At 43.8% G+C, this 27,410-nt stretch overlaps 1 protein-coding gene across 1 annotated transcript in view; it reads right to left on the reverse strand.

The window, feature by feature from the left end:
* Nucleotides 1-27,410, reverse strand: part of LOC138511076 (trichohyalin-like) — a 3,831,204-nt gene that overhangs the window by 3,144,828 nt on the left and 658,966 nt on the right. The gene's annotated exons all lie outside the window — the stretch shown is intronic.

The raw sequence follows: 27,410 nt of genomic DNA on the forward strand, positions 1-27,410 counted from the left end.
ACCGGTAATATGGGACACCATGGAATGGGAACTTTAATGTCTTCTCCACTGCCCGTTATATCCTGGTAATACCGGGATATCGGGCGGTGGAGATGGTAAGGCAGTTTTGGTAGTATCCTGCCGGTAATACCGGAGGGATAACAGTGAATTTAGCCATTTTAACTTGTATTGTACGTCTGAGTCCAAAATATCCTGAATTAATGACCTTGTCAATGATAACACTGGGCTACCCCAGAGATGGAGCCAGTACAACAGTGGTGGAAGCTGAATAGGGTCAGAGGCAAACATCATACCACATTCCTCATTTAAAATGAAACTGGGAAAAAATTGATTTGCCTCCATAATTCCTCTTAGGAACTGTTTTTCTTTCCTTTGAATAGACAAAGGCGCTTGATGCCCCCAGACAGCTGCTCCATACATAGCCACCGGAATGGACTTGGCTTTGTGAATATGTAGGGTGTCCTCAACCAGAAGCCCGCGCATACTATTTCCGTAACTCAGTCTAGAGCCATTAACATGGGTGCATTTACTTTCCTGGGAATCGATATGCAAATGCCACACAAGGCGCTTCGAAAATTTCACACCAAAGTACGAAAAAGAGCATGTCCTTTGGCCAGTATGGTTCTTGTTTTGCTTTTTATCGTCCCAATATACATAACCTTTTGATTTTGCCACATTTATTTTCAGATCTCTTTAGGACCTGTAACTACAAAAGCTCTTTCCCAACTGTTGCAGGGTGCTTCCCGTTCTTGCAATAAGAACGGCATCATCAGTGTACATTAACACCGGGAGGTCTCTTCCAGCTAGCTTAGGTACATCATTCGAAAGGTTGTCTAAATGGCAGACAGTGAATTGATATAAAAATAAAAAGCAACAATGCCAACACACACCCCTGTCTAACGCCACAAGCTGAATATATGGGGTCTGATAACTCCCCTATTGCACTGACACGTACTCTTACTGAGAGGTCTGTGTGCATAGCTACCAGAAGATCCAGTAAAGAGGCTAGCAATTCAAGGGATTTCTGGTATGCCCACAGCTTCCCACGATTTACGCAGTCAAAAGCGGTGCTAAAGTCCGTAAAGGCTACATAAATGGGGGCCGTATAGACATGGGGATATTTCACCAAAAAAAGAGACAAATTTAGGATTTGATCAACCGTCCCCACGTCTTTACATAAACCGTATTGGATATCTGATAAAATAGCATTCTCCTCTGCCCAGTCCATGGTTTTCCCTTGGAGTGCCCGGCCAAACCATTTAGCTGTTGTATCAATTAAGGAAATTGGACGATAGCATGTTGGATCTGCAGTGTTCCCGTTCTTAAAGGTCGGCAAGATAATAGCCTGGGTCCAGCTGCGTGGAGTGGTCTTACCCTATAAGATGATGTTGCAGACTCTAGTGAATAATGGTACCCAGATTTCCTGTTCATATTTAAAGAATGCAATTGGGACCAAATCTGGACCAGCAGCTTTCCTGTTAGATACGTTTTAAGTCTGTTATCCATGTCCTTTGTAGAAAAACTAAGAATCATCTTGCACAGGGTTATGGGATGCTCCATTTGTCACGCTTAGGGGCAGCCTTAATGCCGCAATAGTTAATTGATCAGTGGAGTTATACATTCTTGAATAATTATTGAACCAATTCTTTGCTGCAATCTCTGCAATTCCCCCTCTATCTTTACTGGAATTCTTGTTTAAACCTGCAGAAATCGTTCTCCAATATAGTTTGGAGTCACCAGAGTCAGCGGCCGTTTCCAGGTCATTCCATCTCTTTGCAGCTTTTACTGCTTTCCCCTTGGTAATTGAATTTCCATATAAAAACCTAAAGGCTGCAATGTCCTTGCTGCACCTAATTTAGCACTTCAAGGCTATGAGGAGTGATTGTTTAGCAGACCTACACTTGTTCCCAAACTACCCTAGAGTTTTGTTGTCATGCCTTAGCTTCCTTTTAGGGCCCATAAAAGCCTCACCTGCAATACTCATTGTACTGCCCCATTTATTCAGCACCCTATTTGAATCAGTAAGGAGATTCAGGCACTCTTCAAGGCAAGAATCCATCTCGACATCACATTTTCATGATCACATTGAGGGCACAATAATGGTTTAGAGATGTCTTCAGCAATAATCTCGAACTCCCTTAGACAAGGTTCTCTACGATTCAAGGGCAATGGAAATGTGATAGCTAAAGTCAAACGGTCGTGGTCACTTTGCAGATGTGGGAGCGCTCCGCAATCATGAATCAAGTTCCAGCTAGACATATCCACAACAAAATAATCAATAATCGAACGATATTTAGAGTTACTAAAAGTATACCTAGCTGAAACATCAGAGGGGCACCTGCTATTTACTGGACGTCAGCCCAACTCATATAACCTTAACAGGAATTCCCGCCCAGGGGCATCAGAGATTAGATCAGACAAAACTGTAATGGGGAGATGCAAAGCTGTATCTTCTTCACTTTGTGAAGCCGTTTCACATAATGCATTTCCCATTTTAAGGTTAAAATCCCCTTCAATATAATATAAGGGTTAGCCTTGAGATTCGTCACCAGTAGGAATCAATCCTACTTCCTAAGGTAACTCCTCCAGCGGGGCCACCGTGTCTTTCTCTCCCTTTGCATTGTAAAAGTTAAACACACGCAATTTCTTATCAAAAGACAATGGGCCTCATTACACAGCTGGCGGTAGCCATGTCTGTAATATAGGCACGGCTGCTACCAGTATTTTATTCTTCCAGGGTGCCGAAATGGGCAATTACCGGGTCATTAGGGCCTTGCCGGACCCGGTATTTGCCCATTCCTGGGTGCTGGGAAAAATTCTTCCCCATTCGAGCCCCATAGGGCTCAATGGTAATGGGGAAGCCCGATGCACCGGCACTGTTATGAACAGTGCCGGTGCATCCGACATGCTGTGCTCGCGGGTGCTGCTCTGACCACCAGGTCAGACCTGGCGGGCAGAAAGGAACCCGCAACCACATCTCATAGTTTTCCGGTCCGGGAACTACGTTACCGGCAAGCTTACCGGTACCATAGCTCCCGGACCAGCAAACTTGTAATGAGGCCCAATGTAATGTCTACAATCAAACGGGTATCAGATGAAAAAAAACGTTTTTATACTTACACAGCCCATCCGTGCTGAAGTATAAATAGCCAACCCCCCCTTGCTTGCCCGCCATCTACTTGGAGTCACACTTAGAGAAATCAAGAAATAATTTGCTAAATCTGGGGGAGCAACATACGGCACAGCTGCCGCTGAAGTAATTATTTTTCCAGCACCCTGCAATGGGGACTTACCAGAGCATTTCAGCCTTGGCGGTCCCGGTAATCCCCCATTGCCGGGTGCCGGAAAAAACGACTCCCCATTCGAGTCACATTGGACTCAATGGGAATGGGGAGGACAGATGTACCGGCACTGTGTGCAACAGTGCTGGTGTATCTGTCAAGGTCTGTGAGCGGGTGCTGTTGCGCCCACCAGGTATGACCAGGTCGTCGGAAAGGCACCCGCTCACAGAACTCGGAGTATGCCAGTTCGGTAACAACACTGTTGGTATCTTACTGGCACCGTTGTTACCAAACCGGCATACTTGTAATGAGGCACATAATCTTTAAACAGAAGAAGGCCTTATGTTTGCTAGGAAGAAGAAGACGGGACATGTTTCACACAACCACACACTAAGTCCCTTGCACCAGCTGAAGCGGCAAATGAAGTAATCCTTGTTTGCCTTAATTTAGCTTTAAGCTGTCTCAGACTCAAGTCCGTTACATTCATTTTGTCTGTCCGGGCCTAAACAACACAAACAGTGATGGTTAATGTAAACCTGCAGGCGTAACGTTTTACACGTAAAAGAAAATGTAGACTTTGTGATTATTATTGAATATCATTGAAGTTAATAGTTCTGCCATTTATTGATTTGGGTATCCTGTCTACCTCACTCTAGATAGTCTCCAAGACTGCCAAGTATGCAGTGGGGTGAATTGGTAGCACAAAATATGAAAGCATTGTCCCAAGAATAATTCCTGTGTTGTGTCTTCCCAAAGAAACCTTTCCCAGAGACGAGAATGTTCCAAGAACTAGCATAGGCAGACGAGCATGTGATAGTTGCAATGGGATGCTCCAACGTAAAAGAGCAGCAGGGTTTGGGAATAGCATGTTGGGCCAAAATGTCTGGTTCCAAGTTAGGAAATATTACTGTATCTAGTTTGTTGCTATCTGGGGTAGATTGTGCTATTTGTATTAAATGCATGGTAGGGCTCTGCCGGAGGATGCATATGACATAACACGTTGCTGTATTAGTCAATCAGGGTGGGCCAATTTCTGTTTAATTAGATTTTCATAGGTAGGCAAATAGTAGGGGGGTGAAATTTGCATACACCATTTGTCTGGAATGTATTCTAATTTTGTGGTTTCCCCCTTCAATACTGCTGCCCAATGTGAGCATGTTGAGAGTTCAGTTTTTGGGTCTCACAAGACTGGCTGACCTCCTGGCCATTATTGCATTAAACAAAAGCTGTGTTTTTACAACTCGTGTCCCTCTTCATTATTCTAGGTAGACATCAAGGGTCTACGTCTGGTGATACCAACGTGATTTACAGCACCTCCCTGAAGATGCCCAACTCCCTGCCGCATGTCCTGGGCCACTGTTTACATCTTCAGAGAGCAGTCGGTGCGTACATCAAATCAGAAGGTTAGCAGATGCCATGTTCCTCTTAAAGTCTGTCTGATTTCTGGATTGGGGTGCCAGGCAGGGCTGTGTAGGCTATTTAGGGGGCACAGCATCTGGGGGATGCACATAGTAAGTTGAGTGCACATTTTGCATAAAGCACAGTCATTTTGATATCTTATTCTTGCCTGAATTTTATTATTGATTGTGTACTGATGAGTTTTTGTGGGGACGCTACCCTTAGTGGGGAAAGATAACGTTGTATATGAAGTATATCCCTAAGTTCTAGGGAATGTTAGCATGTGCCACACTTGGGTGGAGTTGCGAACATTATCCCGAATCGCATCTAGATAGAAATGCGAATGTAAATGTTAACATGCCCCTGTGTACCACTGTGTACCCTGCTTTCCTGTTCCCCATGCTGTTGCTATAGTTCTGCATCCCCCTCCTGTCCCCTATCTCTATTTGTCCGTGTATCGCTGTGTTCCTTGTCATCTTGTTCACGTGCCTTTAAAGATAACCATCATATCACATCACTACGCTTACTCTCTACTATACACCATCATACAACTAGAACACAGCTGTACCCCTGATTAATTCAGCCGAGCTGTTCTCATATGAATACGACCCCATGAACACCTCATCACCCTAATAAAACGCAGCTAGCCAAGCACATTCGGGCCTTGTTGCTCACATATGCGTCCGTCAGGCCTACCGCAGCCAGAGCCCAGTTTGGGTGTCCACCCACCAGACTGCACACATCCAACTGATATCTTTAGCACCACACTTAATGCTAGGATGCAGCTACCATCCAGCATTTACATCAGCTGCACACATATCTGGTGCACCCTACAACTCTACCTCTCTCTACTGACCAGAACTACGGTTCCCGAGGGCTTTCAACCTATCAGCGCTATGAGGTCATACCAATGATATATAGAGCGCTATATAAATGCCAAGAAACGTAACATAAACTAACGAAAGGGAACTTTTGGAGGTTTGAGTACCCTTGTCTCGAGGTAAGGAGACAGAGGAAGCATCATCATCATTTTGTACATAAAGGTGTTTATTGTTAGTAAATGTGCATGTTTTTTGCTGTATATTGGTAGTAATTGTGTAAATAAAAGAGTCCACTGTTAGGTTGAGAGCTTCGTAGACAATAACGTCTGACATTTTGGTAAAGAGATACAGGAGTGGCGCCTGCTGGGGCTTGCTGTCATGAAACCAGCCAGACACTGGTCCCTGTGACAATGATGGCACTGGCACATACCCATTCCAAGATGGTGACCACATGTCAGATGCCACTGTGCGCATCACGACGCCACAACCAACATGGTGGGTGCAGCTCAAAACAGTAGAGGCTCACTGTGTCGCACACTCTCCTGTAATCCCATTTGCATGGCACTCCTGTGTTACCTGCCTTTGTCCTTTTCTTGTCTTCCTGTGTTGCCTTCAGTGGTTTCCTTGTCTCTGCTGTTCCGTATCTCCTGTTCCTCCTGGTTTTTTGCTGATGCTTTTCCTGCTGCCTTCTCTTACATGATCCCTGTAGCGTTGTGTTCCTGGTTTTCCTCTCCTATTGCTGCATCCATTCTGTGGTGCGCTCCTCTTTCCTCTGCCACCTCATTCTGTCAGCTAATCCAGTGCTGCTACTCCAGTCTTGCATCATTTCCTGGACAAGAGAGATGTTTTCCTTTGGGTTTTCTCTCAGGGTACGTCCCCCTGGTATCCCCCCTTTCTGACTGTTTCATCCAGGCAGAGACAGTGGCTGCAAGGGAGAACCAACCTTATCTTTTCTCCTCCCGAAACCACACAAGAACTCTGGTAAGACCAGTTATTGACTCTTGCTCTGAGCACCATCAGACACACACAACAATAATATCTATACGGTCCATTATGACCTAACAGTTATTAGGCCCAGAGTAGGGTGCAAGGCCCAGCAACATTGGCGGTAAGGGAACGACCACCAGGTCTGTGTCAGCAGACTTATCCTGCGCATGGTCAGAGCCTCGTGGTAGGATGGATACGCCGGCGGAGCATATGTGAAAAGCTTTTCTGCAATATAAAGAGAAGATTTTAAAGTATCATAAGGGATGGGTTCAGGGAATTGTGGGTAAAATATCTACATCATGGCCAGAGGAGGACACGCACAATAAGATCCAATTAGAACACATGCATACATACCTGCCATCAACCTAAAAGGGGAAACCGCTAAAAAATAGTAAGGGCATTTTAGATCTATGGAAAATCTTTGTGGAGGAAGACAACATATCTGATAATGGTTGAGAGAGATCCACGCTGGTAGGCAGAAAAACTAATGCCCCACAACCCCATATGAGTCCTACTCTTTACAGTCTGCCGTGGGGTACACCAACCCCACATTTTATCCCCCAACAGAAGATGGGAAGGTGACACCAAGATAGCCGGGGTACACTACCAGAAACCCACTGATTTTAGAAATTGAGAATAAGGCTTGCCAACAATTAGAGGCAGTGTTTCAAAAGGCAGAGAAGGAGCTGGCATAAGTATTGCAAGGCCAAAAGCAGGGACATGGGGAGGGGCAGTGCACACCCCTAGGTACAGACCAACGGACAGCAGGACAGATTATTTTCAAAATCGATAGTAAATATATTAAAGATCCCCCGATCTTTGCAGCTCAGCTAACCCCAAACAAAGAACAAAATAACAGCAACTCATAGGCCAGTAGAGGGGTCTGCAATGCATGAAGGAGAAAAGCAGTATTGCAGACTATGAATCAATAAAGAGAGAGAACTAGAGGAGGACGAAAATTTGTGGGTGTCAGATGCCTCAGAGTAGGTAACATCATGGAGGCGCAGGCTTCGACCACAGGTCGGCCAAATGGCCTTACTCAAAACTAAAAAGAATGTGTGAGGACCCCAGTCTGGTAAAGAAACACAGAAAAGTGCAGTTAGAAAGCGGGGCGCACAGTTTCTGTACTCACAGAAGCGACCGGGGCAACCTCCTTATGTGCCTTAGTATCACATGGATTGGGAAAATCTAACATGCGCCTTGCCCTCCTTTACAGTGGGAGCTGGCCAGTGCATTTATGCCCTCGAGAAACACACAGCAGGCATTACTCTAGCTGTGGGGGACATGAAAAGTTTGTTTGCTTCCCTGTTAGGGGAGCATGCAGTCAAGCTATGGAGAAAGGCAGGGTGCAAGGGAATAACATTAAGCAACACCGCTCATGATGATAATCCATTTAATAACTGTAAAGGGCATGTTTGGAAAGTATTGAGGGACATGTGCCCAGACAGAGCTGATAGGAATTCTATCATGGCCTGCAAAATGAGAGCAGATGAGCACTGTAAGGATATTTGGCGTGTTACAGTACAGAGTACAGCACTACTGCACAGGTAGCAAACAGCACAGAGTACAGCACTACTGCACAGGTAGCAATTTTTTTTTTCGCAGCACCACCACAAGGGTGCGGTGCATTGCTATATGGGTTACCAGATTAACAAGGAAAGACAGGCTATTCAGTCAAAAACGATTTTAAATATAAAATGCAAATCCAGTCCCTCATTGTAAAAGCACACATTTTTACATTCAAAATGCATACTCTGCCTATATTGCTAGAGACACATTTGAAAATTAACAGCTAACCTATTAACCATTAACCTGACTAATAAAACCTTATTTAACATAACCCACTAATAAAATGTGTTCTCCACTGCAGAATTAGGCATACTCTGAAAGCCATTTAAATGTGTGTGCAGATTTTTTTTTCTTCTCTTCTCTGCCTGCTTCTCCGTGTTTTTGTGCACAGTAACTGCAGGAAGAAGGAAGTCAGATTTGCAACAATTGCAAATGTATAAGCGAAGCTATTGTTGAGAGTAGGAGGATGAGAGATGATGGATTTCATTGGGACACGTCATACAGAGGGCTGAGATGAAAGTTTTAGTGGGAAGTATCGGGGAAAAAGACAGGAGACATTTTTCTGCACTACTGGGGAGAAGACCTGGCTGTGGGACTCCTGACTGAATGCAGATTCCTGCGTCCTGCTACAGTCAAGATTTGGCAGAGCTGGGAGGAAGACCTTTTCCTGGTTGGAGGCATTCCTATCTGCAAAAGCTAAGAATTCCAGGCAATGACCCCGGTTTGAAAAGGAAAGGCGATCCTTGTACTGGGGTTAATCTTCAAGGGAACCACATTCCGAAAGAGAACAGCTGAAGAAAACTTTGAACAGATACGGTAATTACATAAGCGTGGGAGCCGTGTGTGCACGAAAATATGCAGTCAGTGTAGGAAAGGGGATTCCTGTGCGTGTCTTAATCAAATACCAATGTTGCAATTTGAGTTCTGTTCTCCGCCACTCTCTTTGCAGTGTGTCATAGACAATGCTTTTACTGTACCATTTTATTTATTTCTGTATAGAGTGAGATCGTGTTTAAATGCAACTTTTATAATACAGAAAAATATTTGAAAACAGACGGGTGGTGTATTTACTATTTACCATTACAATGCCGATGATGTGGGGAGATTTTTAAACAGTGCAATGGTCATTTTAAGACAGATGTGTGCATGTCAGAATCAGTATGAATAATTGTGAGTGACTGTAGCATAGCTCGTTGGAGGTACATGAGCCAACGGGAAGAGAGACTCTCTGAACATAGCTCCCTACCGTATATAAGGTAGTGGAAATTACCACAAGACTACCATATATAGCTCTCTGTCGTAAATAAGTCAGTGAGTTCGCCCATGGTGGCACACCAACACTATCACTGAAAAATGTGGTATTCCTAAAATGTAGGTCTGAGGTCTCTCTAGTGATCACACGAAAAATCTAAGCAAAGATAAGGGATTCTGGACATTGGGGCCACAAATAAAACAAGGGAATTATGCTCACCAAAATACCACCAACCACGTATACCAAATATGCAGGTCTGGGTGCTGAAATAATGCATGTCCGTTGTATTATTGTTGCACATGGCCAAATCTGAATACAAAGAGTGATTATTGCTAAGTTATTTTTCGGCGGTAATAAAATACCGTCAGGCCCCAAATCTCCACTAAATACCACCCTACAGCACCCAACCCTTTACATACAGCAGATCCAGGAGATGTGGCGGTCAGAGAAAGGGGAAGCTTGGACAAAAACATCACGATTTTTTAATCACTTTGACGTAAGGGTCTCCCTTCAGAAGGACAAGCTGATTTAAATAAGGTAGTTTGAATAGAAACCAAATCATGGTCAGAAAGGTAGGCACACATTTCACATTATTGTCGACAGAAACAGGCGAAGGAGAAGGATCGGGCAGAGCAAACACAAAGGGCAGAAACAAAGTTGGTGCAGAAGAAGCTAGCAAAGTAGAGCATACTAGGGGAGATAATAACTAACACCACAGAAGGGAAGCCTGAACACTGCCCCACACAGGTCTGGGTAGAGTGGCTAGGAGATTTTAAATGGGATATAGGAGATTTTCAGAGAGGACGAGGATGTTTATTTAGTGGTAGAGAAGTATGGGAAACATGAGACCCTTACTGAGTCTGCAATGTTGGTCCTGAAAGAAGCTGGGTATTTTGACAAGAATGTAGGAACATGTTGACCATACCTTTTAACTACAATATCCCAGCATTCCGACCCACCTTTAATCCACAGCCCAATTTGCCCTATATGTACCAGGTTCCCATGCAAGAACAACCCATGCAACCTCAGGTTTTCAATCCTACTTTGCCAACTGCTTAACATGGGATAAGAACTCCCTTCCACAGGGTACCATCACTCACTTCACAGGAGTAAGCGTGTTGGGGGTTGTCTTTTCTCGCTCCCAGGATCAAACGTTCATGCTCAATAGGCAAGCCCACGGGGAGCTCTGGCATGACCAGTTCTATCAGTGACTGCCGACAGGGAACAGGAACCCAGAGTGGGAGTGAAGATAGGGGATCACACATGTTCTTTTTTGGTTGACACAGGGGCTCCCTAATTCTGCATTAAGTAGAGGACGTTCCCGTTGTAAGACATAATAATGGACACAAAAGTTTTTATTTTCTGGGGCTGTCAGAACGGATCCTTATACTGAAGACGTACTTGCCACCATAGGCATGCATGAATTATTAGTCCCTTTTTTGTATTCACGGGACACCCCAGTTAATCTGCTGAGGTGTTACAGTCCTGTTGGGTCTCGTTGGGTCAGGTGCCAGGGATTAGCAACTACATTCTGTGCATACCTGCCAAATTCTTCTTCAGGCCAGCAGTCCAGCAGGACAGGGCGCACAACATCACTATCACATTATATTTGTAATCAGTTATCACCAAGGCAGACTTTGTACTCCTTTCCAGTTTGGACAAGGATGATCTTGAATGGCACACAGTTTTATGCATTGATCCCACACAGTGATTGAGAGATGTGTCCGATGAGCAGCTGTTCGAGGATGCTGAAGACAAGGGGGGGGAGACAGTATTTCAACTCTCCATACCCTGCCATGTAATAGTTGAACACGGAGAGGTACCACACACCCTGATCCTTGCCAACACAGTACTGGCACACTTACAGGAAGATGTAGACATAGTGGCAGGTCATTTATGGACTAATGGGCCACACCATGTAGGGCTGCTAAAAAGCATTGGTGCAGTTTTCATCAAACTAAAACCAGGCATAGTTTTGCCCCATGTGAAACAGTACCCCATGTCAAAGGAAGCAGAGGAGGGAATGTATTCCACCATTGTGGCCTTATGGCAGCAGGACATAATTCAGCCATCAGAATCACCATGCAACACAGCGATTTATTCTGTCAAAAAAGCAAAAGGGTCAATGTAGAGGATGGTGCAGGACTTACACCCGTTGAACAATATTGTAGAAGTAGAGTTCCCAGTAGTTCTCAACTCTGCCACCATCCTCAGTAATATCCCCACAGAAGGCACCTATTTTACTTTAATAGGCCTCAAAAATGTATTTTTCTCTATACCATTACACCCTAAGTGCTACCCCTTACAGTGTTTACTTACAGGGGACAAAGGTTCCAACACCCTTGTTTGCCCCAAGGGTACTGCAAGTCCCCCAGCATTTTTAACAGGGTGCTGTGAATGGATTTAGGCACCTTACAAATACAGAGCAAGGCCATCCAGTATGTGGATGACCTTCTAGTTAGTAGTACTACAGAAGAGCAATGATGCAATGATTCAGTACAACTTTTAACATTACTGGTAGAAAAGGGTTACAAGTTGGACAAAGCTAAACTACAGATTGCCAGCAAAATGTTTTATACCTGGTGCATATAATATAATTGGCAGGGAGAAGAATAACTCCAGACAAGACTACAGCAGTGCAAAATACATCACAGCCTTCCACGGTCAAGTATATGGAGCAGTTTCTGGGGTTGTGTAACTATTGTCAAGCATGGATATTTCACTATTCATCATACACCAAACCCCCACTGAAAAGGCTAAAGGAAGCACAGAAGACTGATGGACCTATTGTTCGGACAGCTCAGATGATTGAATCATTTCAGGCACTTAAAAAGCTATCAGTAATGCCCCTGTTTTAGCGACACCAGATTATAAAGACTGTTATTTTTATTCTCACGCTCCAATGGCCCAGTGATAACAGCTATCCTCACACACAAAATCTCACTAGGACATAAGCCCCAGGCTTATTTCAGTGGTCTCCTGGACACTGTTGTACACAGACACTTCCCATGCGAGCAGGCTCTGGAAGCATGTGCATTTGCCATACAGAAATCATCTACCATTACCATGGACAGCCCCTTCATACTTTACGTGAAGCATGAGGTTTTGCAGTTTTAGAAAAATCCAAAACCACTCTCACTAACCAACAAGCATCAGGGTATGAGGTAATTCTGTCAAACTCCTCCATTCATATCGTGAGGTATCACACCATCAATACAGAAGCTATTATTGTAGAGCCAGTGCATGCAAACAACACAGTACATGATTGCGCCACATATGAGGACACTACAGATGAAATTACCCACACTAGGGAGAATTCATTTGAAGAGGGGAAGGGGCTCTTTTTTGATGTTTCATCTATAATTGATCAGAGTACGGGAGTCAGGCACATGGGAGAAGCAGTAGTAAGCCTTGAATCAGTGGATTACCATGCATTAGTAAAGGTACCCATGTCCTCATCCTACTCTGTACAAGCAGTGAATCCTCTGGCCCAATAGAATGCGGCCAGCATTAGAATGATCTCAAGTGTGTTCCACCAGTATTTTCTCAAAATCAGTTTATGTATTCAGGCCTGTCCAGATGGTACAGGCGAGGGTTCAGAAAAATCCGATGGCATGCCTGTGCAGCATGCCACATTACTCTCCAGGTTAATAGACATTTTGGCCCTCCCTACAGAAGTTGTAGTGGCAAATTACTCAGCTCATATAACCAATACATATCCCATTGCTAATGGCAAATGAACGACAGTCTTGGCAGCAAAAGAAGCAGCTTACTTAGACATCCTCAATCCAATGGTATCCTCTGAATTGTCCTTGCAACAAGCAGAGACTACGGTCCCTTACAATGCCCTTTCCTCAGCCCAGCATACTGAATTACAAACACAAGCTCCTCAGCAGGAGAAAGAGGTATGTACTAAGAGGGGGTGTTCTATTTCTCCTACTGACCTCATTTGCAGGCAAAATGTTTTGGGCAACCAGTTTTGTCCCAAGCATTGTTCACTGTTGCCCTCAATCAGTTTCACTTCCCAACACACATGTTGAAAGAGTACCTTGCTGCAGTCTTGCAGGAGGAGTGGTTTATTTCAAACCTCTAGGAGCTTACTGATTTCAAAGCAAATTGCATTACTTGTCAAATATACCCTACTGGTCACACTCTTAAAACACTTTTGGCAACATTGCCCATTGCAACATTGCCCCATACTTCCTGACCTTTCACCACCATATTGACTAGGTGGACATGGATAACAGGTGGCGTAACTTTTGTTATCTTATTTTTGTGGTTTGCCCCTTTATATGTTGGCTTGAAGCAGGTCCTTGTGTCCACCATGATGCTAAGTCTGCAGCAAAATGTTTGGTATGTGAGGTGTTTCTGAGGTGGGAAATTTGTGACATTATCAGGTCTGACAACGGAACTCATTTTTTAACGAACTGTTTAAGGACGTATGTTATTTGCTGGGTATAAAGCACAGAGTATGCACTATGTATCATTCACAGGCCAACGTAACTGTTGAACCCATGAATGGTTTGTTGAAAAAGAAACTTGCAAAATTATGTGGTACACTAAATAAGAGTTGGGTGCACGGTTTGCCTCTCGTTTATTTGCTCTAAGGAATTAGCCGGGGTCTGACCATCACCTTACACCACATGAAATAATCACAGGGAGGAGGTTGCACATCCCTCTCACACCCGCACACACAGCCTCAGATGCACACACCTCTGCTCAAATTGTTGGGGAAGAATTGCAGGGGTGCTTGAGGGAACTAACACAATCTATCAGGTTTACATCTCGCCAGGCTGAGCCCCAACAACCTGATCATGATCCACCAGTAGACAAGTTATCCCAGGCACAACAGGAGTCATTGCAGTGTCTGCAACCGTAGCTCTTGCCAGGTAATCACTTTTTGTCGCTAACTTTGTGCAGAAGTGGAAGGATCATACATTTGATGGACCCGTCAAAGTGATCTATGCTACTCCCACCGCTGTCAAGGTTTCAGGCAGGAAACAATGGATTCACCTCACCGATGCCGGAAAGATAAATCTTTTATCTTCCCCCTCCAGCAGGAGGAAGAAGGGAGGTAATAGCAAGGAAAGTATGATTCTTATGGCTATACATCCGTTTGGGCAGCAGGAGACTTTCACCTAACTGCACTCTCACTGATAGACTCAAACAATATAGGGCTTATTTTCCTTTTTTTTTGTGTTTTCTCATGTTCTATTTTTTGTGTTTTCTCTCTCTCCCAGGATATTGCTGACTCTAAGGTTGCTGATGCTACACACAGTGAATTGCGTGGGAGTATTAATGTTTCTGTGTCCAGAATTAAGATAGATATTACTAACCCATGTGTTATTCAAGATAGATCTAATGATGTGCATCACCACACAACCTCTGCTATCATCACATGTGCGTAGTGGGGAGAGAGAAATTGGGTTACCCCTGTTTTGTTTGTTCATTTATTCCTGTTTCTACCCAAAGAACTGCCAGCAGACATAACATGATGCTCAGTTCACCTGGCATTATGCAGAGTGTGAGGCACTGTTCAGTGGAGGGCAGTTAATACAACAATATATAATGTTAATCTTAATGTTAAAAGACATTTATACCATGTACTATCACCATTGGAGTGGTCCTCTGGCACTCTGGCAGATCTGGAAGGTAACAGGGTAGGATGGGTTAGTAGGACATAATGAGAAGAGGTAGAGCGAGAGTTCTGATGTCCTGTTGACAGCTACAGTTTGGGTCATACTGTTTGCTGAGCATGGGTGCGATTTACGGATCGGTAGACTCCCATGTGCTGTTGTGCAGGTCTATGTGTGATTTCTTTTGTTGTTGCAGTGAAGTGCATGCAAATTCCTGTGCAAAGATGTGGTTGTGTTTGTTTAGCCTTTGAGAGGTGTATGCAGAGAGTTCAGGTTTGAGTGGTTGGGTTAGTGGGGCTTTTTCTTATCTCGTTGCTTTAACATCTGTGTTAGGTGTACAAGAATGATAACAGAAGAAAATGGGTTGAGTGGTCTTATACAAATGTATCAAAGGAGAGGGCAGGAGCAGATAATTCAAGCATGGGAGAAGTTTGGCAGGAAGAGTGGGTTATTTTGTACAACATCCCCCGAATCCAAGTGTTTTAATGACACTGGGTTGAACTAGTCTCATTGCAGAAGGAGACCTGGTTTGCAGGTGACAAGCTCTATTATAAGGGTATATGGGTCCTAGGGATAACAGGAGGCAGGGCAGGATGGATGTTCAGGGTATGCAATGATTTGCTGCAAAACATAAATGAAACTTCTTTTTCTACATGAGGCAGAAATGTAAAAGGTTTGCCTTGGATAAATCAACATGCACCTTGTACCTAAGTAATTAAAACCTCACAGTTCTTGATCTGTTTCAGGAGCAATGGCAGTGTGTTTGCGGGGGCATATCTGAACTGCAATGTGACTGTTGACATTCCCGATATTCAAGGGGTACCGCTGCCTTCATGGACCTCTCTCTGTTGGGTATGTGTAGGATTATCCTATACACACCTACCACCGTCCTGCTGAGGTTTTTGTTCCATGGCGACACTGCAAGCTCCCGTCCTGGAGGTACCTGGTGTTAACATCACACAATCGGCAAGCCCTTGATGACCAAGCCAATGTACTTGTTTTATCAGCGGGTTTGCCGGTCTCTGAGCCTGCACTGCCATTGACTGGGAGAGATACCTGGGGGGTTTAATGACAGACCCAGGATGACATGAACTGAAAGGTCATGTTAGGCCCAATATGTGCAAAAATACCTTTTTGTAATGGGAAGACACAATGGCAGACCGGAAAGCTAGCATAAAGAAATTGCAACACTGTGACACTGCTAATGTGCCTAGCAACTTCAATATAAGTACTTCTGCAGTTGAAACAAGGAATATGAGAAAAATGAAACCAGGCTGCAAAAGAGAATTGGAAAGGCACATTGTGAGCTGACAGACAAAAAGGCAGCATTTAATTTTCAGCTGCACATTAAAAAGGCTGTTTGAAATTAAAGAGAAATCCACACACTGATTGGGCCTTGCATGTGATTGATAAGGCCATTATGAGTGTCTGTTGCAAGAAGCATGACTTTATGTTTTTATTTCCTGAGAGTGCCCAGAGTTTTATTGGGGCCTGTTCTCTGAGATAAGCAACTGGGTGACCATTAACTTTGGGAGAAGAACGGCTGATGCGATAGTTTGTCATGACCCTTGGCCCTTGGCCCTCACTGGCAAGTCAGCCTTCCAGTTACGCCCAGGTCAAAGGCCTTAAAACCTCAACCAAGACTCTCTTGGAGTTAGTCCTGGCTCCTTCGGCGCCAGGCTCATAACCATCATGAAGACCCACATTAGAATGGGACTATTTAACTTGGGGGCGTTCAGCCAACATGGAGGCACACACAGAGCTCAGTTACAAGGAACTGAGCTGTGCGATCTAGTCTTTTGGGTGTGGCTGGCCTGGCACTATTTTACCTGGACTACTTTACCTGAGACTATTTAAACCACACCCAAACAGCAGAACATGCTTTGCGTTATTCTGCTGTGGGCAGCGTAATGCTCACAGTGTCCAGTTCTTTGATGCCAGCTTACCTGAAACCTAGGGCCTGCAGAGAGAGAAATAACACTACGAAACTTACCTGGAACAGTATCCTGTCTTCAATCCATTGCTGACTTTAGTTCCACTCGCCTGAAGGTACGAACTCCATCATCCGGCACCGCATGCATCCTGGAATACCATAACCTGGAAAGAGGAGAAAGAAAGACAGCATTCGTAAGTGTTTACTCACGTTTTCTCCCGAATGAAGAAAGCCACACAATTCTTACCTGGGTAGTCCTCTCCTGGTCAGTATCATTGCTGGAACATTACGGCGCTCGGCGAGGAACATCGCAACCTGCAAGGAGAGAAAAAGACACAGGTTAGCAATATAAAAGGCGAAACAGCACTGCGCATCACGCATTACTCACCGGACAGCATCGCACACACCGCACTTTCACCTACCAGTCCATGCTCATCTTCAAACTGCATGACAACACCAAAATACCTTCCATACCTAAAAGGAAAGGAGCAAGACATTATTATTCGAACTAAGAGGAACATAAGAACTGCATATAAAGACTGGAAAGCAGCAAACCTATGGAGTCGCAGCAGGCCTGGATTCCCACAGGGGGGCTTGCACCAGTGAAGTAACTTGGTCGCTGCTCGCCCCCGACATTTACGCGCCCCTGCCATGAGGAGCAGGACGGAGAATCCACCGTTTACAATATTAAGGTGATGAGAATGCCCATGGCGGAGGTAGGAGTTAAAACGAAACTATTGGTGGCCCACATGGCGTAAAGACATCATACAATTTATCCAATGTTGCGGTGTGTGTGCACAAAACAAGTCCCAAAAGCAGAAACCAGCTGGTCTTCTCCAAGCATGGAAATTCCTCCCGCACCATGGATCACGCTGTCCCTTGATTTCATTACAGATCTACCTCCCACTCAAGGATTCAACACCATCTTAGTAGTTGTAGACTTGTTCTCTAAAATGGTACACTTTATTCCTTTTAAGGGTCTTCCAAATGCATCCAATTTAGCGAAAGTATTCCTCGAGGAAATCATACGGCTACATGGCTTTCCATCATCTTGATCTAAGATCGAGGTAGTCAGTTTGTATCCAACTTCTGGAGGAAATGCTGTTCAATGGCCCAACTTGACATTCGACTATCCGCAAGTCACCATCCTCAAACAGATGGCCAAACAGAAAGAACAAACCAAACCCCTGAGCAATACTTATGTTGCATGTTACATCAAGTGGAAAGAAATTGGAAGGACTTGTTATGGATAGATAAATATGCCTATAATAATTCATTACACACCAGCACTGGACAAACCCCATTCTACACTATATATGGTAGACATCCACGTACTTCAGAATTGGATCTCCCAAACCCTTTGGAAATGCCAGCGGTTAAAACCCTACATACAACTATTTCCCAGGCCTTCAAGCCAAGAACAGACAAAAGAAATGTGCTGACCAACATCATAGTAAAGCCCCCGACTATCAAATTGGAGACATGGACTGGTTAGTATCAAAATATGTGCCCATAAAAGGGACACAGACCTTTCGTCACCGATATCTGGTACCTTATTCTATTGAATCCTTAATAAATCCAGTTGCAGTTAAATTAGCCCTACCACCCACTATGCAGATTCATCCTGTGTTTCAGGTATCACTCCTGAAACCGGTACAACCCGGCACTCAGGTTACAACTATTATGACTGCATTTGGTTTGGATGGCAACAACAGAATAACAGAAAATAAACTCACTGACCTGGTCTTCTTTTCTGAAAGGCGAAATGGAAGGCTCACCTCGAACTCTCTCCTCGCTCCGAGTAAAACTGGAGCCGAGGGGAAAGCTCCAGGGAAACCCTCGAGGGGGAGAAAACCCTGCTGGTGTTGACGTTAGGGCAGCTAGAGAGCTTTGACGTCTGCGTATCGGGGTTGCTGCAGTGCGGGTCTCAGGGGTTCGGAGATCACCGGGGCATCAGTTGAGTGGGATTCTAGGAGCTGTAGGAGGCTGTAGTGAAAGAGAGAGCACAATAAGTTATGGGCTCTAAGGAGCGAAGAAAGATAGAGATCTGGGCGATGTACCTTTTCTCTCTGCGTTTGTATGATTCTTGACAGAGATGAAACGTGGGAGGTCGATCCAATCCCGTGTCTTAACCGGGGTGCAGGCTGGGAGAGGTAGTCCCGTGGAATGTAGGTTTCCCTGCTTACAGAAATAAGAATATAAGAAACGAAGGCAGAATGGTGACTCCACAGTAAGTGAAATTTTATTCCGAGGGGAACACCTACAGTGAGGCTGTATTCCGAAAGGATTTGATGTTCACGAGGGACCGCTGAAAGTACTATTGGTCCCGATGGGGGAATGTTGAAGAGGGAGGCTCTGAAAGAAGGAATGACCGTCAGAGGGGGATTCCGTAGGTTGAACTGTCAGGATTAATGGAAAAAAGATCTTAATAAATCTAGAATCGGACTTACAAAGCACAGCCTCTGCTAACAGAAGCAACGCGCCGTGTTGCAGGAATCCGAGGTGTAAGTACTATTTCCGGGAGAGGAGGAGAAGATTCCTCCTTAGAGTCAGAGAGAATGAGTAAACTGCTACCTTGCACTTCTGACGCCATCTTCTGAGGGGAGATGCGGATTGTGGCAATATGGTGCCACCGTCTCCATAGTGACCATCTCCGGTGTCCGTAAGTACCAGTGCCCATAACACCAACACCACCAAAACCAGTATTCGTTGACGGAGAACCAGAGTTTGAAGTAAAGGATATCCTAGACTCAAAATACACCAGATCCAAACTATACTACTTAGTTGATTGGAAGGGAAACCGCCCTCAAGACAGATCATGGGAACCTAGTGAATACATACATGCACCTCGCTTAATTAAAAAGTTCCATCAGAATTACCCAGCCAAACCAGGACCAGGCAGAAGTGCCAGCGTGAGAGGGGCATGGGGGGAGGAGTGCTCTCATGACCCTTGCCCCTGGTCCTCACTGGCAAGTCAGCCTTCCAGTTAGGGCCAGGTCAAAGGTCTTAAAACCTCAACCAAATCTCTCTTGGAGTCAGTCCTGGCGACTTTAGCGCCAGGCTCATAACCATCATGAAGACCAACATTAGAATGGGACTATTTAACTTGGGGGGTTCAACCAACATGGAGACACACACATAGCTCAGTTACAAGGAACTGAGCTATGCGGTCTAGTCTTTTGGGTGTGGCAGGCCTGGGATTACTTTACCTGGACTACTTTGGGTGTGGCAGGCCTGGGACTATTTTACCTGGACTACTTTACCTGAGACTATTTAAACCACACCCAAACAGCAGAACATGCTTTGCGTTATTCTGCTGTGGGCAGCGTAACGCTCACTGTGTCCAGTTATTTCATGCCAGCTTACCTGAAACCAAGGACCTGCAGAGAGAGAAAGAACACTATGAAACTTACCTGGAACAGTATCCTGTCTTTAATCCATCGCTGACTTCAGTTCCACTCAACTGAAGGTATGAACTCCATCATCCGGCACTGCATGCATCCTGGAATACCATAACCTGGAAAGAGGAGAAAGAAAGACAGCATTAGTAAGCGTTTACTCACGTTTCCTCCCGAATGAAGAAAGCCACACAATTCTTACCTGGGTAGTCATCTCCTGGTCAGTATCATTGCTGGAACATTACGGCGCTCGGCAAGGAACATCGCAACCTGCAAGGAGAGAAAAGACACTGGTTAGCAATATAAAAGGTGAAAAAGCGCATTGCGTATTACTCACCGGACATCATCGCGCACACCGCGCTTTCGCCTACCGGCCCATGCTCATCTTCAAACTGCATGACAACACCAAAATACCTTCCATACCTAAGATATTATTTGAACTAAAAGAAACATAACTGCATATAAAGACTGTAAATCAGCAAACCTATGGAGTTGCAGCAGGCCTGGATTCCCACAGGGGGGCTTGCACCAGTGAAGTAACTTGGTTGCTGCTTGACCCCCACATCTACACGCCCCTGCCACGAGGAGCAGGACGGAGAATCCACCTTTTACAATATTAAGGTGAGGAGAAGGCCCAAGGGGGAGGTAGGAGTTGAGGCCAAGGGAGGTGGGAAAACATAAAGACAATCTGGTATTAAATCCAGCTCTCCTATATTGCAGACCCATATTTAACCAGAGGCCTTATGAAGGGACCGGGAGAGGGTTCAAGAGTGCAAATCATCCAACCAGGCTGGGTGGCATCCCCGTGGATACCAGGTGAGTGTAACATATTTGCAGGCTTAAGTAAAAAAAATGAAGCAGCAGAGACTGGAACAGATGCTCCGAGAAGAACCAACATTTAAACTGTGAAATGAAAGTCAGGATCTGCATATATGTTTGAGGAGTCTCTTTAGTTATAATGGACTATCATAGTCACACCATAATGGTTCAGGTATCACTAAACGTCTGCTGGACAGGCCTACTTATTGATGTAATTCCTATTAAAGTTTTGCTATAGGAAACCCTGTAACAATCTAAAATGTGTTTTTAAATCCCCAGAAAATGTCCCTAGAATGAACCTCGGGGAGGTAGTCAATTAGTGAATGATGTAACTGTGTATAGAATTTGGTGATCATAACTGTTATTATTTGTGAGTAAAGTGCAATAAATCATCAGTTGGACCTACAACCTCTTGCCGAGATGGGAGACATCTTAATAATCCTGCCATGATTAGTTCAATCTAAATATATATATAGATTGCTAGGTTTATGTGTAAAATAAAGAAAGTTGACCCTTTGACTTTTTGAGTGCATAACTGACATGTAAAAAAATGTAAGCACTAGTAGGTGTGTTCATCCCTCTGAGGGTTTCAGTTCATCACTCCATGGGCCGATCGATAGAGACTGGGTCTTGGGGGTGGAGAAGACCATAAGGGTCCAATTAAAATTCAGTGCTTATAATTTGACACCTCCTGATTTCAATATTTCAGAGGTGTGGCTTTGAGGTTAAAAAGTGGCTGTACAAGCCAGAGCGGGAGAACTGCCTAAACATCATCTGGGTGAATGCTGAAAGAGGGCTGCAGAATGTAATCTTTCCAGGACAGCTGCCTGAAGTCCTCTGGGTGGAACTACTGAGAGCTGGATGTAGATTTAACATTGCCTGTGAGACAGCAATTGGGAAAGACTAAAGATGCTGGAATTTTGGCAAGGAGAGCAAAATACAGGAATGAATGCTGGTGGCTTTCCATGACCAAAGTGCCTGACCAGATCGCTGTCATTCCCCAAGAGAGGACCCTGAAATGCTGATGTCTTTCCTGTGCACCAAAAACCCAGAAATCCAATGTAAGTAGTTGGTCCAACCGAACCAAGTGTGGGAATTTCTTTCATTTAATACCTTTCCCTTAGTTAGTGGGAAGGGGGGGTGGTATGGAAGTAGATCCTTCATTTATTTTGATAAATAATAATTCAATTAATTCCCATATAGCTAAATAACATGGGGTGCTTTTGTTAACATTAATTAACAAAATACATTCCCAATGTAAACAAAAACTATGATCTGTTAATGTAATTGGGAACACCTATTTTCCTTAACTCCAGAATTCCCTAATGGGAAGGGTTGTCCTTGTCTGAAATTAAATGCTTAACTGTCACCATTTCCCAGACCTGGCCTTTAAGAAGAGGGGTGCTGAATGTAACTGAATGTTGGGGGTATTGGTGCTAGGTAGAAAAGTGTTTTGCTAAATGAAACGTAGTGTAATTCCTAACTGAAAAATGCACACTTTTTCCCTTGAGTGAGAAAGTTACCCTTTTAGAAGAGAGATTGTGTATTGCTGCAGGGTGAAGAAGGAAGAAGGGTTTTTTATCAATCTAAAATATTATCAAAAAAACTGCTAGTATTTTCAAGTGTGCAGGGAAATTAAACATACAAAGCCACTGTATGTGTGAACATTTCTGTTGAAAAATAGAAAAAGATTGCAGTTGATTTAAATCTAAACTTTATCAAGGAATGCTAATACTCGTGATCTCGTCATGTTGTAATGTACAATTTATTTTGACATTCTGGGGTTTTGTGAGACAGGAGACTGTTCAATTTTTGTGCAACACAGAAGGTGGTGTGTGTAATAGTTTGGTGCAAATATTCATTGAACCTGTTATTTCATAGATATATATACTTTCAATAACCCGGAATGGTTGTTGGCTTCTTGATGGCACAGGAGGAGTGAGCTAAGTGGCTCTATATGAGTCATAGGCAGAGCTAGACTGAATCTATCGTGCAACGCCTTAACTGGCGCGGGGGGGGGTTGAACTCCCCATATTAAGGGTAGTCTCTAAAGATATCATTAGATACAACAGGAATACAGATTGTTCAGTCATGCTGAAATGTTTTTTGCCCCATTTCTCGCTCCTGTGGTGCAAGTGGGAGCTAACGCTAAGAGGCTGGAAATAGCCAGATGGGAGCTTACTCAAATGGCCACGAGACAGAAAATGTGTTGAATGCAATTAAGGAAGAAATTTGGACCATAAGACTAACCACTTTGCAGAATCGATATCTGCTCGACATGATCACTGCCATGGGAGAGGGCATTTCACCAAACTGGGCACTTCATGCTGTACCTACTTTAAAGGAGATTTTGGAAAAAAGTGTTGGTGAGTTTCCCTATTAATATTTTACTTTGTGAACTAGGCTTAATGTCCCTTCAGAGTGTGGTGTTATGGAGAAGATTATTGTTTTTCAGGAAATGCCTTGTTGCACATGAAACATCCTTATGTTATACATTGAAAGGTACGCTGCTTTGTTTGGATATCATGGCCAACATGGATATGGATGTAGCTCTGCTGTTGCATGATTTGGGAAAAGCAAAAAAAAAATGTTGGGCTGCAGATTGGATTTGTAGATTCTCAGATTGTGATACATATAAGGCATTTGAACATTTAAGAGGTGAATCAAAGGTAGTGAACCATCTTCCGTACTATTTAGAAAATATCCAAATGCAGACTTTAGGGGCACCTTCCTGAGATTCGGCTTAATGTGCTCCCAATACAGGATGTTTTAGGAAAGAGGTTTAAGTTGTGTCATGAAGAATGTGTCTATAGATTCTGTCATTATCTGTCAGAGCGTGAACATTTGAAACATCTATTTCTGAGCTGCTCAGATCTGGCTGAATGAAGAGGACTGCACTTGGATACATTTATAGAACAATATCGAACACTGACTCAGTAAGAGTTGTGGGGGGATTTTGAGAAGGGGTGAGAGCCATCTCTGTCCTTTGCTATGAACTTATAAAGACAGTCTTGGAGGCAAAAAAAACGTATTTCAACAACAAGATTGTGAATGCCAGGTCAGAGCAAGAATCCACTTCCCCTGTTAACACTGGCTTAGTAGTAAAAGATAAGAATACCTATATGCGCACACCAGTTGTAAATTGAGTAGTCAACATTTAAGTTAGAAAAGAATACAGGCTCTGAAACATACAAAATACAAAAGCAGTGTCTAATTCTTAAGACACTCTCGTCCCCTGCACACCGTGTGGACTGAATCAGACAGTTAAACAATCTGTGTTGTTATGACTTACTGCAAACAGCAGAGATGCTTTTACTTTGACTTTCATAGATTGACTGGGATCTGACTGCCTTGTAGACCTTCTCCTTGTTAGGGCAATCTAGAGATATACTGCAATAGAACTCTGTGTTTTTATTCCACAGACGTAATCTATGAATATACAACACACAAACTCCACCTTCATTGTGTTTGGACACCTGCCTTTAATGAGACACCATCGGTGCCACTACCGACAGTTCTCTTTCTAGGCTGGCTGTATACTCATAACATTAGATGAGTGCTTTTGCTGAACACGATAGAACTAGCTCCATCCTTTATACTGGTGCCTTTAATAATAGAATCCTAGTGTTCCTCTTTAGGAGTACCTCACCAATTGGAATCGCCGAAGGGCATTTGACAACATAACTGAGGGAATAGAATGTGGGAGACCCCTGATTGAGCAATCCTCACCATGATCTCGGACTATAGTGAACTCCACTATATGCTAAACAGACATGAATTATATTCCTGCCAGAATAGAATACAGGTACTTGTCATTCTATATTATAACTGAACACTCAGCTAGGTCGCTCTAGCACCATGTAATCACGATGTAAACATCGTTTTTTTTAATTTATTGAGTATATGTCTGGGCCAATCCTGAGATGGTTACGATTATTCTCTATGGTCAACAATCTAAGGGTCTTCTCCAACTGAGTTGTATTAAATAAATGATGGCATTCGTTCCAACAAGTTTAATCTTTGTATATTTACTTCCATAATGTATGAAGGTGTCTGTTTTACCATAATTATAGACCGTGTTTAGAGACATTTATGTAGTAATGTGGCACTTGTACCTCTGAAGTCGATTAATACATTGTGATAATTTCAAAGTGAGCAGAACACTGATTGTTTTTTTTTTGTATGTATCCCTACATATATTTGTTTTGCTCCTGAAGAAGGGGTTCATAACCCAAAAATACTTTGAGCCTCAAAATGTGTATTATTCAGATTTACCCCCCAAGCTAAAGGGGTCACATTGTTTTGTGATTTTCGATATGTTACCTATATCTGTATGAAACTGTAATTCATGACGATCACTAGTTGATCATGTGTATATGATGTTAAACATAAGTAAAATTGGATATTTTTCATAAACTGTTTGACTGTCTGATTCAGTACATATGGTGTGCAGGGGACGGAGTGTCTTAAGAATTAGACACTGCTTTTGTATTTAGTGGTGAAAGACACAGCCTGGTGTCAGAGCATCCAGGATGCAATGGGCAAGAAACTGAAGGACATCAAGGTTAATATATCATCCAATATTGATATTGCCCGGGCAGATCCAAGCAAGCTGAGCGCTCAATGCTTCAAAAGATGCTCCTCTATTCCTCAGTTTAACCTTTTACCCATCTCTTTAGAAGAACTGACTGAGGTGGTGGTACATTTAAAAACCACTAGCTGCAAAGGAGACCCATGTTCAGCTATCATCATTAAAACCTGCCCCTGCCTCTGCTGGCTGCTATTCTCAATTTTGTCAAAGCCTCACTCTTGGTGGGGTCTGTGCCGGTAGACCTCAAACAATCTTGGGTTACCCCTCTTTTGAAAAAACCAGGCCTCCCTTCAGGTGAACCTCTAAACTATAGGCCTATAACCAACACTGCATTTCTACAGAAGATCTTGGATCAGGTTGCTTATAAGCAAATTGCTCAACATCTTAAGAACATTCCTGTTCTAAATTTTCAACAATCTGGGTTCAGAGCAGGTCATAGCACAGAGACTGCCTTATTGGAATTAAAATCTAGGCTTTTTGAAAGGATGGACAGGGGACTCTCTTCTATGCTCATGTTATTGGATCTTACAACTGCATTTGACCTGGTAGATCACCCTCTACTGGGCTCCAGGCTCGAGGAAGTGGGCAATTTTTCCCCAGCTGTAACTTTTTGGGTTGCATCCTTATTGGATAATCAAGTAAGCAGAGTATGCTCTGATAAAGCAGAGGCGGGCGCAGTGCCAACCCAATTTGGTGTCGCACAGGGGACAAGCTTATCGCCCTGTTTGTATAACATCTATATGGTCCCTTTTTCGCTATGCTGGAACAGAAACAAACCTGGTTTACCAACTTTGAGGATGACACATAGCGTGTCATCCCCTTGTCGGGTTGTCACCTTCAAGATGAAGAAAAACTGAATACAATCTATGCCAGTATTGAACACTGGATGATCTTGAACAGCCTGGCAATTAATAAATCTAAGACTGAACTCTTAATAGTCTCAACACTGTCAGCATTGTCCAAATTGGGCACAGCGTATAACTCTTTCCAAATAGGGACTGCAAGGAGAGAAAAAGACACAGGTTAGCAATATAAAAAGCGAAACAGCACTGCGCATCGCGCATTACTCACCGGACAGCATCGCGCACACCGCACTTTCACCTACCAGTCCATGCTCATCTTCAAACTGCATGACAACATCAAAATACATTCCATACCTAAAAGGAAAGGAGCAAGACATTATTATTCGAACTAAGAGGAACATAAGAACTGCATATAAAGACTGGAAAGCAGCAAACCTATGGAGTCGCAGCAGGCCTGGATTCCCACAGGGGGGCTTGCACCAGTGAAGTAACTTGGTCGCTGCTCGCCCCGACATTTACGCGCCCCTGCCATGAGGAGCAGGACGGAGAATCCACCGTGTACAATATTAAGGTGATGAGAATGCCCATGGCGGAGGTAGGAGTTAAAACGAAACTATTGGTGGCCCACATGGCGTAAAGACATCATACAATTTATCCAATGTTGCGGTGTGTGTGCACAAAACAAGTCCCAAAAGCAGAAACCAGCTGGTCTTCTCCAAGCATGGAAATTCCTCCCGCACCATGGACCACGCTGTCCCTTGATTTCATTACAGATCTACCTCCCACTCAAGGATTCAACACCATCTTAGTAGTTGTAGACTTGTTCTCTAAAATGGTACACTTTATTCCTTTTAAGGGTCTTCCAAATGCATCCAATTTAGCGAAAGTATTCCTCGAGGAAATCATACGGCTACATGGCTTT

This window comes from Ambystoma mexicanum, chromosome 6p (assembly GCF_040938575.1).
Source record: "Ambystoma mexicanum isolate Mex_15411 chromosome 6p, UKY_AmexF1_1, whole genome shotgun sequence".
Classification (NCBI taxonomy): domain Eukaryota; kingdom Metazoa; phylum Chordata; class Amphibia; order Caudata; family Ambystomatidae; genus Ambystoma; species Ambystoma mexicanum.